Source organism: Eschscholzia californica, unplaced genomic scaffold, assembly GCF_041429995.1.
Source record: "Eschscholzia californica isolate CP2 unplaced genomic scaffold, dmEscCali1.0.p SCAF_2, whole genome shotgun sequence".
Lineage (NCBI taxonomy): Eukaryota > Viridiplantae > Streptophyta > Magnoliopsida > Ranunculales > Papaveraceae > Eschscholzia > Eschscholzia californica.
In genome coordinates, this window is record NW_028238309.1 from 34,853,202 (window position 1) to 34,868,792 (window position 15,591).

Sequence of the window (15,591 nt, forward strand, 5' to 3'; positions counted from 1 at the left end):
ACAGCGTTAGTCGCCAATCAGAAAATAGGGCGCATTCAAATTGACGCCGGGAGTTCCGCAGAGATCATAAGCCGGGCGTGCCTCCAGAAACTCCAGGTGAGAGCACAACACACCGAAACTTATGATCATTATTTGACAGGTTTTGGCGAGGATCGAGTATAGGCCGGGGGGAAGGTTACCTTACCCATACTTATCGGGGAAGGGGCAACCAGCAGAGCATTGATGATAGAATTTGTGGTCATCGACAAGCTGCATGCGTACAATGTCATCCAAGGAAGGAACTTCTTGAGAGAATCACGAGCCGTATTCTCAATAAACCACCTAGCTATAAAATTCCCGATCCCGGGATCGAACCTGGTGGGAACAGTAAAGGGAGATCAGGCGGCCGCAAGAGAATGCTACGCTGTCTCGGCTCGACATTGTCGACGACCAGCAGTAGTTCCCCCCCTTGCAAGCACCGGAAAAGTCACCAACTTCGATCACACCGTGAACATGCAGGAATAGCGCCGCTAAGGTTAGTATTGCTCCTCAATCTCACACAAAATACTTATATATATATACTATTATAGCCGTTAGGCAGGAAAAGTAGCGCTACTAGCTACATATTTTACCTATATATATATATATATTATTTTAGCCGTTAGGCAAGAAAAGTAGCGTTGCTGGCTACATATTTTAACTAACAGAATAAAATATTTTTAGTAACTAGCTACACATTTTATCTAGCAAAATAAAATATTTTTTTACAAAAACACTATAACAGGAGGAGTCCTAGTTAAACTCATCTCGCTCTGAATCGAGCAGGTAGCCCTGACAGCGAAAGCCACGACTAGAGGACCTAAAGGCAGCCTTGGTAGGTGAAAGCAACGACCAAGGGCCCTAAGTTAAACAGCCCTGCTAAGCGAAAGCCACGACCAAGGACAGGATAGCCTCTGTAGCTACGACAACGACTGAGGGCCCTAAGGAGCAGTCTTAATTAAACTGAACTTTGCTCGAGTAAAAACCGACCCCTCACCAAGGTCCCATGGAGAAGTCCTAGTTACACTAATCGGCTCAAGCCAGCAAAGGAGGTAGCTCCGGTAGCTACGGCTGCAATCCGAGGCCTCACAAGGAGGAGTCCTAGCTAAACTTAACTCTTTATTCGAGTAAAACGTGGTTCCTAAGGATCCCTAAGGAGAAGTCCTAGTTAAAACTATCGCCCCGATGAAGGTGACTGAGGGTATATGGAGAAGTCCTTGCGAAACTATTCATGCTTGAAATGAGGAAGCCAACCGTGGTAGCTAAGGCAACGACTAGGGGCACGGGAGGAGTCCCTGTGAAAACTAGTCGAGCTCAAGCCGACGAAAGCAACCCTGCTAGCGAAAGCCACGACCAGGGACAGGACATCCTCGGTAGCTATGGCGACAACCGAGGGCCCTAAGGAAAAGTCCTAGTAAACCTACTTGAGCTCAAGTCGGCGAAACCAGCTCTGGTAGCGAATGCCACGACCAGAGGACTAAGGATAAGTCCTAGTTAAACTAGTCGAGCTTAAGATGGCGATATCAGCTCTGATGGCGAAACCACGACCAGAGGACTAAGGAGAAGTCCTAGCGAAACTAGTTGCGCTCAAGCCGACGAAACCAGCTCTGGTAGCGAAAGCCACGACAAGAGGTCTAAGGAGAAGTCCTAGCGAAACTAGTTGGGCTCAAGCTGGTGATAGCAGCTTTGATAGCGAAAGCCGTGGTCAGAGGTCTAAAGAGGAGTCCTAGTGAAACTAGTTAAGCAAAGACAGCTCTGGTATAGACGACCAGGGGCAGAGCTAAAAACTCTAACACTATTCAAAACTTTTCACACAGGGCTAACTCGGGTTCTCTTTTGCAGAGGGAAATAGTAAGCTTAGGCATGCTAGACTAGGTCTGAAATTGTTTTTCTTGCAGGTGCGATCATTCGGAGCATGTGTAGTAAGCCTAGGAAATTGCATTAGTAAGTGGGGATAAACTAACTGTGCCCTACTTTGGGAGATTCTTATATGTGCAGCAACAGGATATGGAAGCAAATCAAAACCTTTAAGATTAAAGCAGAAAAAAGCCATTGTAGCAGGCTCACCATTCGAACAGTAAAAGAAAAATATCCAGAAAACTAAAGAGAAACAAAGATAACTACGGTTCATCACCAGAAAGGAGAGGACCAGAACGATCATCGGGACCAGGAACGGAGGAAGCAGAGCCTTTGTCAGAATCATCACCCACATGGACCACAGAGTTGGTAACCTCCTGATCCCACTCGTCTTCGCTAAAGGGAAAGTCTTCCTCCCAACCTCGACCAGCAACAACAGCATTAACGGACAAGGCTACTCGCTCTTTATCAAGATGACGCAGAGGAGTGACTTCCTTGGGAACGTAGAAACGGCGAGCTGCATCCCAGGCAACCTGAAGCGCGGATTTATGCTGCTGCCTCAAGATCGCTGAGAACTCATCCCCTCTTTAAAAGTTGTTATCGCCTTCTTACGATTCGAGTCGGCTAACTCGAAGATATTCTTGTAAGAAGCTTGAAGAGCGGCCCTGTCTTTTTCCCTTTGTTGAATCAAAGTGGCCTCTTTTCCTGAAGGGCTTGAAGTCTCTTTTCTAGACTAATAACACGAGCGTCAGACTGAGAAGATTGAAGTTCAGCACTGGCTCTATACTGCTCCGCCTCCAACCTCCACGAGTCTCGTTCGGCGAAAGCTATCTTCACGTCGTTAGCCAAGATTTCAGTTTCGGCTTTATAAGACAAAGCGTCTTTTTTAGCCTTTGCAAGCTGGGACTCCAGACGCTTAATTGAGGACAAGTGGGACGCGACATCATGACTGACCTCATAATTCTGAAAAGGGGGAAAAAATACAAAAAAATTAGGAAAGGAAGAAAAAGGAGAAAGCGAAGAACTGGTGCTGGGAGTACCTCATTCTGGAAATGGAGATAAAGGCCATCAATCAGAGAAGTCACGTGACGGGGAACGTCCTTGGGCAAATTGGACATCTTCGCCGATAAACTCAGGGCAGACGAAGATTTCCCTTTACTAGCCAAAGAGAAGCAAGAGGAGAAGAACTGGTAGGAATTGAAGAAAAAGCTGGGCTGATAGGTTCCCGAATAACGACGCCGGCTGAACTCTGGCTGACCAGAGACTTGGTACGAGATCTTTTGACACTAGAAGAAGACGGAATATCTTCAGCCCTATTCCGTTTTCCCAGGAAAGCTAAAATCAAGAAGGAGAGCAAGAAGATCAGACACATAAGGAAATATCGAAAAGAAAAGAAGAAGCATATCCGACCAAAACTCACCAGGAAGAGAAGGAAGCGTTTTTTTCTGATAAAGGGCTTGTAGATCAGCGACGCTTTCAGGGATGAAACCCTCTTTCCTCCTATCCACAGCGATTAAAGCTTCAAAACATCTAACATCTCCCTCATCAGGGACGATTTTTGGACGAACATGGACAGAACCGGACACACGAAAACCATAGTCCTCAGTTGCCAGAGAGGGACGAACAAAAAGGAATCGATCCTTGTAAACCGTAGGGATATTTAGAGTAGAAAAGAGTGGACCTACACGAGAAGTAAAGTACCGAAAAAATCTTGTCGAAAGCATAAAGACTCGCTTTTTTTCCACGATGAAGGCAGAGGAAGTAATAGGCAATGATGGTCATTACGGCGTTAGGACTCAGTTGAAACAGTTGTAGCCCATAATGGTTCAGCAAGTCAACAAGAAAGAGAGGGAAAGGAACCACCAACCCCAGATTGAAGAAAACCTCGCATACACCAACGCGGCGGTCATCAGTAAGGTAAATCTTGTCTTCGGGCGATGGAAGAAGAAGTTCAACAGTGGCTGGAATCGCATGAGCATCTCGAAGAGCGTCGATCTACTCTTGAGTCATCCCACTTGTAAAACGATTTTGACCGGAGAAATCAGCGGTGGAAGAAGGAGTCGCCATTCTTTTGCAAAAATAGAGAAGGAAAAAGAGCACAACTCAAGAAATGTAGAACTGATTAGACGAAGAAAGTAAAAGAAGGAAATATGAGCAAATCCGGAGGTTTAAAAAGACTCAGGTTGAGGGTTTAGGCTAACACGCACCGAGCCAATAGGAAAGAGACACGCGGTAGCAGTCACAGTTGGAAAACCCTAACATCTCTTCAATCAATAGCTAGAGACATTCGACGGTCCAGATTAGCCAAAGATGGCGTTAGGAATAAATAGAACCCTGGGGAACGCGCCTACTCTCCCACTAGCAAGGTACCGCGTGTCCACGCATGGCGAAAGTGTTGCCTTGAATATTAATTCAAAGGGATCAGCGTCGTAAATAGACAGTCAGAAAATCAAATCTGTGACGTCACAAAATCACGCATGGAGAAGATCAATTACTCGCACAGAAGACGAAGCGTATGTTGGAATAATAAACCACACGTCAAAGCAAGAACACGGCTGGGCCAACCCTGGCAAGGGAAGTACTTAGTTGAAGAAGATCCCCAATTCATAAACATCCATCAACTTTGGATTATTGACAGGAAGACAGAGTTCCACCAAACAGCCATGGTCTAGGTAAGGCCTAGAGAGCTTCACGATACAACACTGGGAAAGGTAATACTTTCGACTTCTGGCCTTCAAAGTAAAACACACGAGTTACTTCTACTCCTTAGTCTCTCTACTTTCAACTAAGGAGTGGCAGGACTCATGATGATGCATAAAATGTCCAGACGTTGACTAACGTCTGAAGAGTCAAAGATCAGACCAAAAGTCTCTCGGAACAGCTCGGCTTAAGGCAGCAGGACAGCTAAAACCCCTGATGGCCCACCACACATTCCCCTAACTGGGAGGTCGGCCAGAAGAAACCAGCTCTGCACAAAACGCCCTCGGAATGGACAGATCAGCCCTGGGATCTCTAAAGGAATAAGGGGGGTCTCCACAGGTTCGGCCGATATCTTACGCCCAGAACTGGGAAGATATCAGCACTGCGCGACCTAATGACTTAATCCTGGACTTTCTAGAAAGATCTCAGTCGGTTACACATCTTGAAGTGTTTAAGCCCGATTGGACTCCACGTATCTAAAGGAGGAAACTTCTCCTTTAGAGTCTTATCACTCCGGCAAGATATCAATGAAGTATCTTTGGACTTAGGAACTTTCCCTTATCAAAGATCCGGGATAGACTCGAAGAAAAACCCTAGATATGCAAAAGAGGTAACTTCTATTACGGTTTGATGGCCACCGCCTCACCACCGCCACTAATCACAGTCGGCCTACCTTCGCTTATAACAGGCCCGCCACATCGTCCTTCATAGAACACGATCTCTTGAGGACAGACACACGCTCTCTCCCAAAAATACGATCTCTTTATACCAAGAAGGATCACCCCCCAAAAATAGAGTTCTCATAACTCGCCCCCAAAAGGATCAATCAATATTCATTCTTTTACTGCAAAGAGCACCCCCGACTGTCTTGAGCGTCGGAGTGGTTTTCGAACCCTTTTCAGGTTTTTCCCCCTCGGGAACAGACGACCAGGAGCAAGGATCCAGGAGTCGGAGCAAGGAGTCAGGAGCTAGAGCAAGGAGCGAGGAGCGGAGAAACATAGCCAAAGCAGAGAGCCAGAGCACAAGAGTAGAGTAGAGGAGCAGAGCAGAGCTGAAAAGCAGAGCTGAACAGAGGAATCAACTCCCTTTTCCATGCTGATTTAACCGGGAGCAAAATTTCGACATCATCACTAACTAAACTATTCGTGCTCAAGTCGACGAAAACAAGCAGCTCTGGTAGCCCAAGCCACGACCATAGGCCTCAGGGAAGTCCTAACTAAACTAGTCGTGCTCAAGCCGACGAAAACAAGAAGCTCTGGTAGCCCAAGCCATGACCAGAGGCCTCAAGGAGAAGTCCCAACGAAACTAGTTGAGCTCAACCCAGCGAAAACAACTCTAGTAGCCCAAGACACGACCAGAGGCCTAAAGGAGAAGTCCTAACTAAACATTTTGTGCTCAAGCCGATGAAAATAAACAGCTCTGGTAGCCAAGCCACGACCAGAGGCCTCAAGGAGAAGTCCTAACTAAATTAGTCGTGCTCAAGCTGACAAAAATAAGTATCTCCGGTAGACCAAGCTACGACCAGAGGCCTCAAGGAGAAGTCCCAACGAAACTAGTTGAGCTCAAACCAACGAAAACAACTCTGGTAGCCAAGCCACGACTAGAGACCTCAAGGAGAAGTCTTAACGAAACTAGTTGAGCTCAAGCCAACGAAAACAACCCTGGTAGTGAAAGCCACGACCAGGGCCCAAGGAGAAGTTCTAGCAAAACTAGTCGTGCTCAAGCCGACGAAGTAGCCGTGGTAGCTAAGGTCACGACCAGGGGCAGAATCCAGATCTGAAAATAATTCGAAAATAGTTATACAGGGCTAATTTGGGCTTTATTTTACAGAAGGAATTAGTCAGTTAGGTCATGTTAGAATAGGTCTAACTTTTCTTTTATGCAGGAGCAATCCTTTGGAGCATGCGTAGTAAGATAGGATAATTGCATTTGTAAGATTAGGGCTAATCAACCATAATGTGTATTTGTTCAATGATCTTGTTATACAGAAGCAAACAAAAGAGAGACAAGCAAGTAAAAGGATTAAAGGTGACAACCATTGACGAAAGTTTACTAAAAACATCAAAAAGCTATAATAATTACACATCGGAAGAATAGGAAGGAGCAGCTGGAGGGCCGCCGATGTCCACTAAGGCCTTGACAATTACGGCAAGCAGCCGACTACCCCCACGACGGCGAACCATAAACCCGACAACCGAAAAAATGCCAGGTTCAGACATGCTCTTGGTACCGGATAATGAATAGACCAGGGGATAAAGTAGTCTAACTACGGCCAACGCCGAAAGGTTGTCTTCTTCCAACAGGTCCCGTGGAAGAAGAACATCAACAAAACCTTCACCGACCACTTCCATGCATAAGTTTTCGATAGAAGAGTCACGGTCGTTGAGGACATGTAGAAGGCCACCCTTATGCCACCACCAGGAAGAGTTCCACTAACCATCAGGATATCAATAACAAGAATCACAGAGCATTCGTACTCTACTCTCACGCGTATTTATAAAACACAAGGGCGGTCATGAATAGGGCACGAACATCGAAGAGTCGCGGTGAACAAAAACGGATGGAAAATAGAAGATCAAAAGACTTACGCTCAAACAAGTAAGGGAACATCAGAAAATGAAAAGGGTGATTTTATTTAATTCTCTAAGCAGGACCTATTACAGAAGAAATTGCAACCAAAATATATCAAGAAGAGTGTCACCATTCAGATCTATTACAAAAAAATTGCAAAAGAGAAAATAGAAGGTGGATATAAAACCCACAAAAAGAAGAGACAGGGCAAGAAAAAAAAAAACAAAGAACGCGAAAGGCTAGAAGAACGGTCGTGTAATTCGGTAAAAAAAAAGCTGGCCATCTAGATCCACCTTCCAAAGGACTGCCAAAGCAAAAAAACAACCAAAGAAGAAATAACCCTCTTTCCACCACCGTCACCTTCCCAGTTGAAGGTAACACTGGTAAACACACACCTCTGTGGAACTTCCCAATATGGCACGTAGGGTAACCACGTCCATTATCAGAAAAGTTACCCTTAAACTATCTCCATCATCGGAAAAAAATCGCCAACGAGAACACCTAACATAAACTCGAACAAGGGCCTCATCTAGAAATTTCAGTAGCTGAAAACAGAGATTAGAAAGTTCAGTAAAACAAGAGAAGAATACAAGGGTAAAGTGTTGATGAGAAATCAGGAACTAGAGGAGTTTATTTATAGTCACGAAGTGATCCCCCAACGAATGAAAATCATTAAGACGGAAGTATAAACGCATCTCAGGAACACGCAGAGTCATAATGACTAGGAGAAACTGACGGCTCGAAACGGTCAATTCGAAGGAGGCGTTAGCAGAGCTCGAGGAGACGCGCTGGTTTCTCTAGACGCAAAACGCCACATGTCCGCGCATGGCAACATAGCTACCGTGCACAATTGTCCAAAGGATTATCTCCGAAAATGCGCGATCTGAAGATCAAATCTATGACGTCACAGAATCACGAATGGAAAGAAAATTGATTCGTTCTAGCAGAACTTAAGACGTGTCACGCAAGAAAAAAGACGTGTACCTCGTCTCAGAGAAAACAAATACCTTTTGAGATCAGCTCTGGCGAAAAATAGCCAAGTAAAAAAGACCTTATCAGTACTGATTAGAAAGAAGATTTCACAAAGCACCTCGAACGGTTCGGTACAAATCAGCTCGGGAATGTATAGCCCTAGAAATCCAAAAGGAAAGACCAAGCTTCTCAAAACATCTCTGGTCCAGGTAAACCCTTCGTCTTCAGGGTCTTCAATATTTAAAAACATGGGTTACTTCTACTCCTCAGTCTCACTACTTTCGATCGAGGAGTGGCGGGACTCATGATGATGCATAAAATGTCTAGACGTTGACTAACGTCTGAAGAGTCAAGATCAGACCTGAAGTCCATCGGGTAAACCCGGCTTAAGGTAACAGGTCAGCTATGTAGGGTTTGTACGTATCTAATACATACTAATCATCTAACTAGTGTTGTAAGGCGAATCTCAAACATCATATGTTTAACCTTAATTAACCAGGATCATATGCATGAACTAATAATGAACTAGAAACTAAAAGAAGAATACCTGGATTCGCTTTCCCACGAACTAGATTCCATTAACTTTATCCTGAAGAAGATGAGAGCTCCGATTGTCGCTCCTCTACTTGAGACACCCAAGTAAATAACTTGATCTCCCTTCTTTGTTATCCGCAAAAACTCCATTAGAGGTTGAGAAGAAGAACCATTCTTCTTTTGACTCCATAGACAGATTGGGAGCTTTTTTCTCAAAAACCCTCTCTCTCCTTTAGCTGTATATTGTGATAGAGATGAAGTTTTCTCCTGAGCAAAATCCACACCTTTTCTGTTCTCATAACTGGTCCTTATATAGGCATTACCTTAGTAGAGTCCCACTCAAATAAGGAATCCTAAAAAGTCCCTCAGAAAAGTTAAGCACAAAAAGAGTTTTATTTATCTGGGATTCCCTAATTAGGGTTTCCCCTTAGTGTGGTCGGCCATAACAGCCCCTTATGGGCTTGTTTAGGCCGGCCCACTTCTCTTATATGGCCGGCCAGGGGAATCCCTTTAAGGGATTCCTTTCCCGACCCAAAAGTGTGTTTTTTGCCCTTTTCGGACTTCTCTTTCGAACCCCCTTTCTTTTCTATCTTTTGAGCACTATCAGACTGGATCACATGCTAGTCTTCGTAAATCATTAGGGTTTCCTCATGCTATGGACAACCAGACTAGCCCTTAATGGGCTTAGTCTGTTCGGCCCATACTCCTTAAGTGGTCTGCCAGGGATCTCCCTCTAAGGGAATCCCTTGGATGCCCTTAAAAGTGGGTTCTGCCCCTTTCGGGCTTCCCTTTCGAGTCCGATTCTTTTCTATATTTTGAGCACTATCAGACTAGATCATATCCATCTATAGGCAAGCTCCCGCAAGTCAACTCTCTCCGATCAAGCTACCACTCTTTGGTGTAACCCATTGTAGGATTCGGTCTATGTTAGCCGCGGATTACTGAAGTGATCCGACGATCGTAAACGGCTTCTAGCTAAGCATTACGACCCCTAATTGGACCGGACTAGATGATCTTCCGGATAAAGTCATCATCATCCTAACTGACAAATTGTAAGCATTGCCATCTTGGTCGAAGGACACTCCTTCGCAAGGACATTTCCTTCAGACTGAATGACTATATCCTTCAGTCTCCCACTTGTATTTAAAACAAGTGCAATGCTCGATTCCTATGTCACTTCGCATCTCATCTGATACATCATATCTTTTCAGACTCTCTTGATCTAGAGTACGACCGTAGATTTTCAGTTGCTTCTCCTCAAGTGGCCCTGAGATACTAATCTTAACCTAGTTAGGAGGACATAATCTACTCTTGTACTCCCATTTAACTTCATGTCTATTGTGTCATTCCCGGGAATCCGCGTTTATAACATCCTTTTACGGCATGACGTTTGGCGGTACCAAAGTTTGATACTCCTTACATAAGATGAGTGAAGCACTCATGTTTAAGGAATTTCTCCAATCTTGGCTATGAGAGTTCATGAAGTATTTCAATACTCATTAAAGAAATCTCATGTCGGGTTATCCAGTTTATATTCCCAATCATACTCCCATGTAATTGACTCAAATTCCCAATTCGCATAGCCCATGAAACCGCGCTATCAGTCAATCTCACATGCTAGTCTTCGTAAGTCATTGTTGTCCATTCAATGACCTGGACTAGGGACTTAATGAATCTATTCCAAATTCACTTGGTAGGGTTTCAATTACCAGATCACGTATCTGATAATCCTACTTGGAATGCTTCACTATTTTTTGGGACTGTTGGTTAAATACTAAACCACGATCTAACGGCGAAATAATTAAATTATTTCAGATAATAAGAGTTTGTAAATCTTGAGCCTTTCCGTGTAACTTCTTACACCCTCAAGTTTACCAGTCTAAGCTTTTCAAGAAAGCTTAATGCCTATGACCCTGGAATCACTTCCATATTTAGTCTTAGGTGACAGTTTAGTTTAGTAGATCTAATCTATGTGGATTTTGCTAGTTATCATCCCGATGATAATCTTTAGTATTTTAATACTAAATTAAAGCTTTAACTATTTTCTTTTGTTTGTAGAGTTTGCAACAGTCCCTTCTTGGATCCTTTCCAGCTTACTGTTCTTCCAAGTTAAGATTGTCATCTTGTTCTGGAAATTTGGAACATATGACTTTTCAACCATTTTTATTTTCCTACGAAAAATAAGTTATTCTTCAGAACTTTATGCGATCCAGATCAGCTAATCTAGATTTGATTGGTGACGACCATAGATACTCCAAGTATTATGAGACGTCAAGGTGAACGCTAATCATGTCTAACATGACCGATCTTATGCCTTGAGCATAATCATCTTTCGCATGCATGCTTGCTCATCAGAATATCTCAAATTCTGAATCTTGCTCACCTATGTTCCCTGAGACTTGGGTAGAATTACTCTTTTTGAGTCTTTCATATTAGACTTTTCTTGAATAAGTCTTATCATCTTCTCGATATATTCATATAGATCTTTGATGCCCAAAAGCCTTTCACCTTTGTGTGTGGTCCTTTTTATTGAGCTAATTCTAAACTGTTTTCAACATCAGAATGTTGTTCTCAATCTCTAGTATGTTGTCTACATACCAGACCAAAGAAAACTGGGTCACTCCCACTAACCTTCTAGAACTTTCTGAATTCAAGATTTATCTTCATTCTTTAAAGAAACCAACTTTTGATTACTTTGCAGAATCGAAGATTCCTACTCCTACTTGCATGCTTCAATCCTTTGATGGATTTCTAAAGCTTGCAATTGTCACTTAGCTTTCAGGAGGGTCAACTCTTCTTCGAAATGTGGCATGTACACATTCTATTGCTTATTGATTGATCAGTATGATCTTAAACATCGTGACTTTAGAGATGGTCTTTTCATGGTCTAAACCAAGAATTCGTTGACCTTCTTTTCTAGTCTTGCTCTGGGAAACACTAATGTTTCCATCCTTGTCCATTTTTCAAACTCTTTGAAAACATATTTGTACTTAACATGAACTATTCCTTTAAGAAAATAGATAAAGTTCCAAACTTTTCCAAACTTGATTTCAGACGTAGATTCCATTATGATGTTATGACTCCAAGCCATATTTCAGAGTGATTCCGTCATAGCTTTTGTGTAGGTAGCTCATCTCTTCTTCAGTAGGATTTAGTCCTTTGAGACAAATCTATGAGCCTTCAAGGCCTACGAGGGGATTGAACAACTTTGAGACGCTCTCAACTCCTTGAGGGCTCTCTTGCGAATCTAATTCGACTTATGCGGAAGGATCTCCGAGATCTACTATCTCTACCTCTATTTCCATATCTATCGGTTAGAATAGATAAAAATCGTAATTTCTGACATTTGTATACCTTCGTTGGTTTGTAATACCATTGTCAGTTTGTTGCTCGTATCGAATTTCTTCGATATCTTAAATTTCTCCCACCTTGTTCGCTGATTGTTGGGGGAAGAATCCCCGTATTTCTTTATCGCATAAAGAAATATTTTGTTTGATATGACAACTTGGTTCTCGGTAACCATTTACGTTAGTTTCATATCTCTAGACCTTGAGAAAAGACCTCTTTTGAACCATTCAAAACCCATACTCTTATGGTGTCTTTTCAACTATTGACGGAATGTGGTTAGGTAGGAAGAACGACCGTGTTGAGAATATACCCCATAAAGTGTTCGGAAGATTGGCATACCCATCATTAATCGACTCATGTCTAACATGTTTGATTACTCCCACTGGACTCATCACCCATATGATGTGTTTGGAGCAAGATGAGAAACTATTTCTCAACCTCTTGATGGTCATCAAATTTTCGACTTAAATATTCATCATCCCGATCCAATCGAATGACTTATATTTTTGTCAAGTGGATTCTGGTTAACTCTAGTTAGTGTATTAATAGTTTTACATACATCCGTATGTATGAAGACTATTAGTTCACTAGTCACAGCTTCCTTTCGAAAAGGTGACTTTGTCAAATAGTCCTTTTGAACAAAATTCACATGTGTCGTATGATTTAAAATCATTAGACTTAGAAGTCCATACTATTGGAACTTCCTCATGTGTCTTATGTCAATTTGATGCAATGACAAAACCAGAGTTGACCGGTTTGAATCCTTTGATTGTAGCCTATAGTAATGACTATTTACAAAGACATGGGTCAGATGGACATACGGATCGAGAAACCTTCAAGAAGATCATGCTCGTTATCACTTACGAATATATTCCACACGATATTAATCGTATAGCGATTGAGGATACTTCACCAAGTCTTTGTGCCCGTCCTATTTCTGAGTTTCTCACCAGGTGATTATATATAGTCTTTTAATTTTTTTTTCTTTATTCTGTTTTGTCTCTACGGTAATCTTTTATAAAGTCGTTACTTACATGGGTTTCGTATAATTTTAATTCCCGTTCGGAAAGTTCAGGATGAGAAAAAAAGTTGTTCCCAACAATTGAAGAAGATAATGAAAGAAAAACATTGCTTTCCAGACTCCGGATGCCAATCATAAACCAATATATTCCTGGTTTGAACAAAGGGAAAAAAATGTACTTCATGTTCACAAAATTAGAAGCAAAAACACCAGGAGGATTAGTAGCTAGACCAACTCTTACTAGTTACTATAAAAGTTCACATTTTAAAGAAAGACCTTATGATCCCTACACCAATCATACTAGCCCTAATGAAACCATTCTTTGGCGAGATTCTTACCAAAGCATGTACTCTCAGTTGCTTTGTGGGCTTCTCCAAACCAATGAAGTTCTTCGTGCTGGTGCTAGTTTCGCTTCTGGGTTCATTCGTGTTATACAATTCTTACAAACCCATTGGGCACTTCTTTGTAATGACATTCGAACCGGAACAATTCAAGTCCAAATTACTGATCCATCGGTTATAGAAGTTGTGTTGAAAATACTTAAACCAAACCCTAAACTCGCCGAGTTTATTGAAATAAAGTGTAGTAGAGTGTCTTGGCAAGGGATTATAACTAGGTTATGGCCCAACACTAAGTACATAGAATTTATTGTTACAGGGTCCATGTCTCAGTATATTCCTACTCTTGATTATTATTGTAATGGCCTCCCACTTGTTTCTACTATGTACGTGTCATCCGAGTGCTATTTAGGTGTAAATCTAGACCCTTTAGCAAAGTCTAGTGAAGTATCTTATACCCTTATTCCTACCATGGCCTATTTCGAGTTCTTGTATGTTGAGAAGAACAACTATATAACCAATTCCGTCCAGTATCGGCCCTGATTTTTGGGGGGCCCTAGGCGGACTTATCGACGGGACCCCTACATTTTAAGTCGAAAAAAATATAAAGTTGTCAGTTTTTATAAAGTTTATAGTTGTTAAAATTACACACAAAACTCTTGTTTTTTTTCGATATTAGATCACTAATCACATTTTCTTTTAGTATCTTTTTTGAAAAAGAAAAAATTATCCAAAAAATAATGTAGGTCATGGGAGTCGAACCCTTGACCTTAGGAACACCATTTAACTACTCTACTAACTCTACCACCTAAACAAACTTGTAACATATCTGCATAAAACAATACATATAATGATACTATCTATATAGATTATATAATGTTATATAAAATTAGGGCCCCTTAAATTTGGGGACCCTAGGCAACCGCTTGGGTCGCCTAGGCCCAGGGCCGACCCTGATAGTATCATTTTTAACGTTTCAGTTTTCCTAGAACCGACTTTTGTTAATTTAGCACCGATTTAAAACATTAGATGTTTCTAGAAGAACATAATAACACTTATTAAGTTCTAAGCTAGACTAGTGTCTAAAAGAAGACTTTAATCCAATTCAGCATCCTTAGCAATTACTTGCTTCTGCTCCCTCTTAGATCTTTCCTCATTTTAGTCAAGTATGTAATTCCCTTGAGCTCCTACTGAGCTGCACATCCGGTTTTAAACACCTGATGAAGGGAGTCTACTATACTTGCCAAACTAACTTTGCTTACGAAGATACAAGAACTGGAATTCGCAATTCCGTTTCTTTTGTCTTCCAGGTACTTAGAGTAGTTTCCTGTAATGGCCTAGCCATTGCTTTTAAAACTCTGACCCTTTGTCCCTATGAATCATAAGAACTCTTCTCATATTCCTTTAGTTGCTAAATCTGAAGAACTTGTTTCTTAGATTCAAACGTTCCTCAATATTCTTTTCAGCTATCTAACTAAAGTAGCAGCGAACATTAGGAATGGGATATTCTCGGACGTTTTTTTGTTTTGAATTCGAGAGCGTTTCTCGGATTTTAATGCAATCAAGATAATAACTTTCGCTTTATTCCTTTGCAAGGAATGAGAGAAGGTTGGAAAACTATTTTTTAATTATCATATATGATGATGCATAAAATGTCCAGACGTCGACTAACGTCTGAAGAGTCAAGATCAGACCTAAAGTCTCTTGGAACGACTCAGCTTAAGGCAGCAGGACAGCTAGACACATGATGGTCCACCATACGTTCCCCTAACTGGGAGGTCGGCCGGAAGAAATAAGCTCTACATTAAACGCCCTTGGCATGGATAGATCATCCCTGGGATCTTAAAAGGAATAAGGGGGGTCTCCACGGGTTCGGCCCATACCTTACGCCCAGAACTAGGGAGATATCAACAATGCGCAATCTCATGACTTAATCCTAGACTTTCTAGAAAGATCTCAGTCGGCCTCACATCTGGAAGTGTTTAAGCCCGATTGGACTCCACGTATCTAGAAGATGAAACTTCTCCTTTAAAGTCTATCACTCCGGCAAGATATATACAAAGTATCCTTAAACTTAGGAACTTTCACTTATCAAAGATTCGGGATAAACTCGAAGAGAAACCCTAGATACGCAAAAGAGGTAACTTCCCTTACGGTTTGACGGCCACCGCCTCACCACCGCCACTAATCACAGTCGGTTTAACTTCGCCTATAAAAGGCCCCCCACTTCGT

At 42.1% G+C, this 15,591-nt stretch overlaps 1 pseudogene; it reads left to right on the forward strand.

The window, feature by feature from the left end:
• The first annotated feature begins 4,185 nt into the window (after positions 1 to 4,185).
• LOC147557561 (indole-3-acetic acid-amido synthetase GH3.5-like) lies at positions 4,186 to 13,902 on the forward strand (annotated as a pseudogene).
• Positions 13,903 to 15,591: the final 1,689 nt, after the last annotated feature.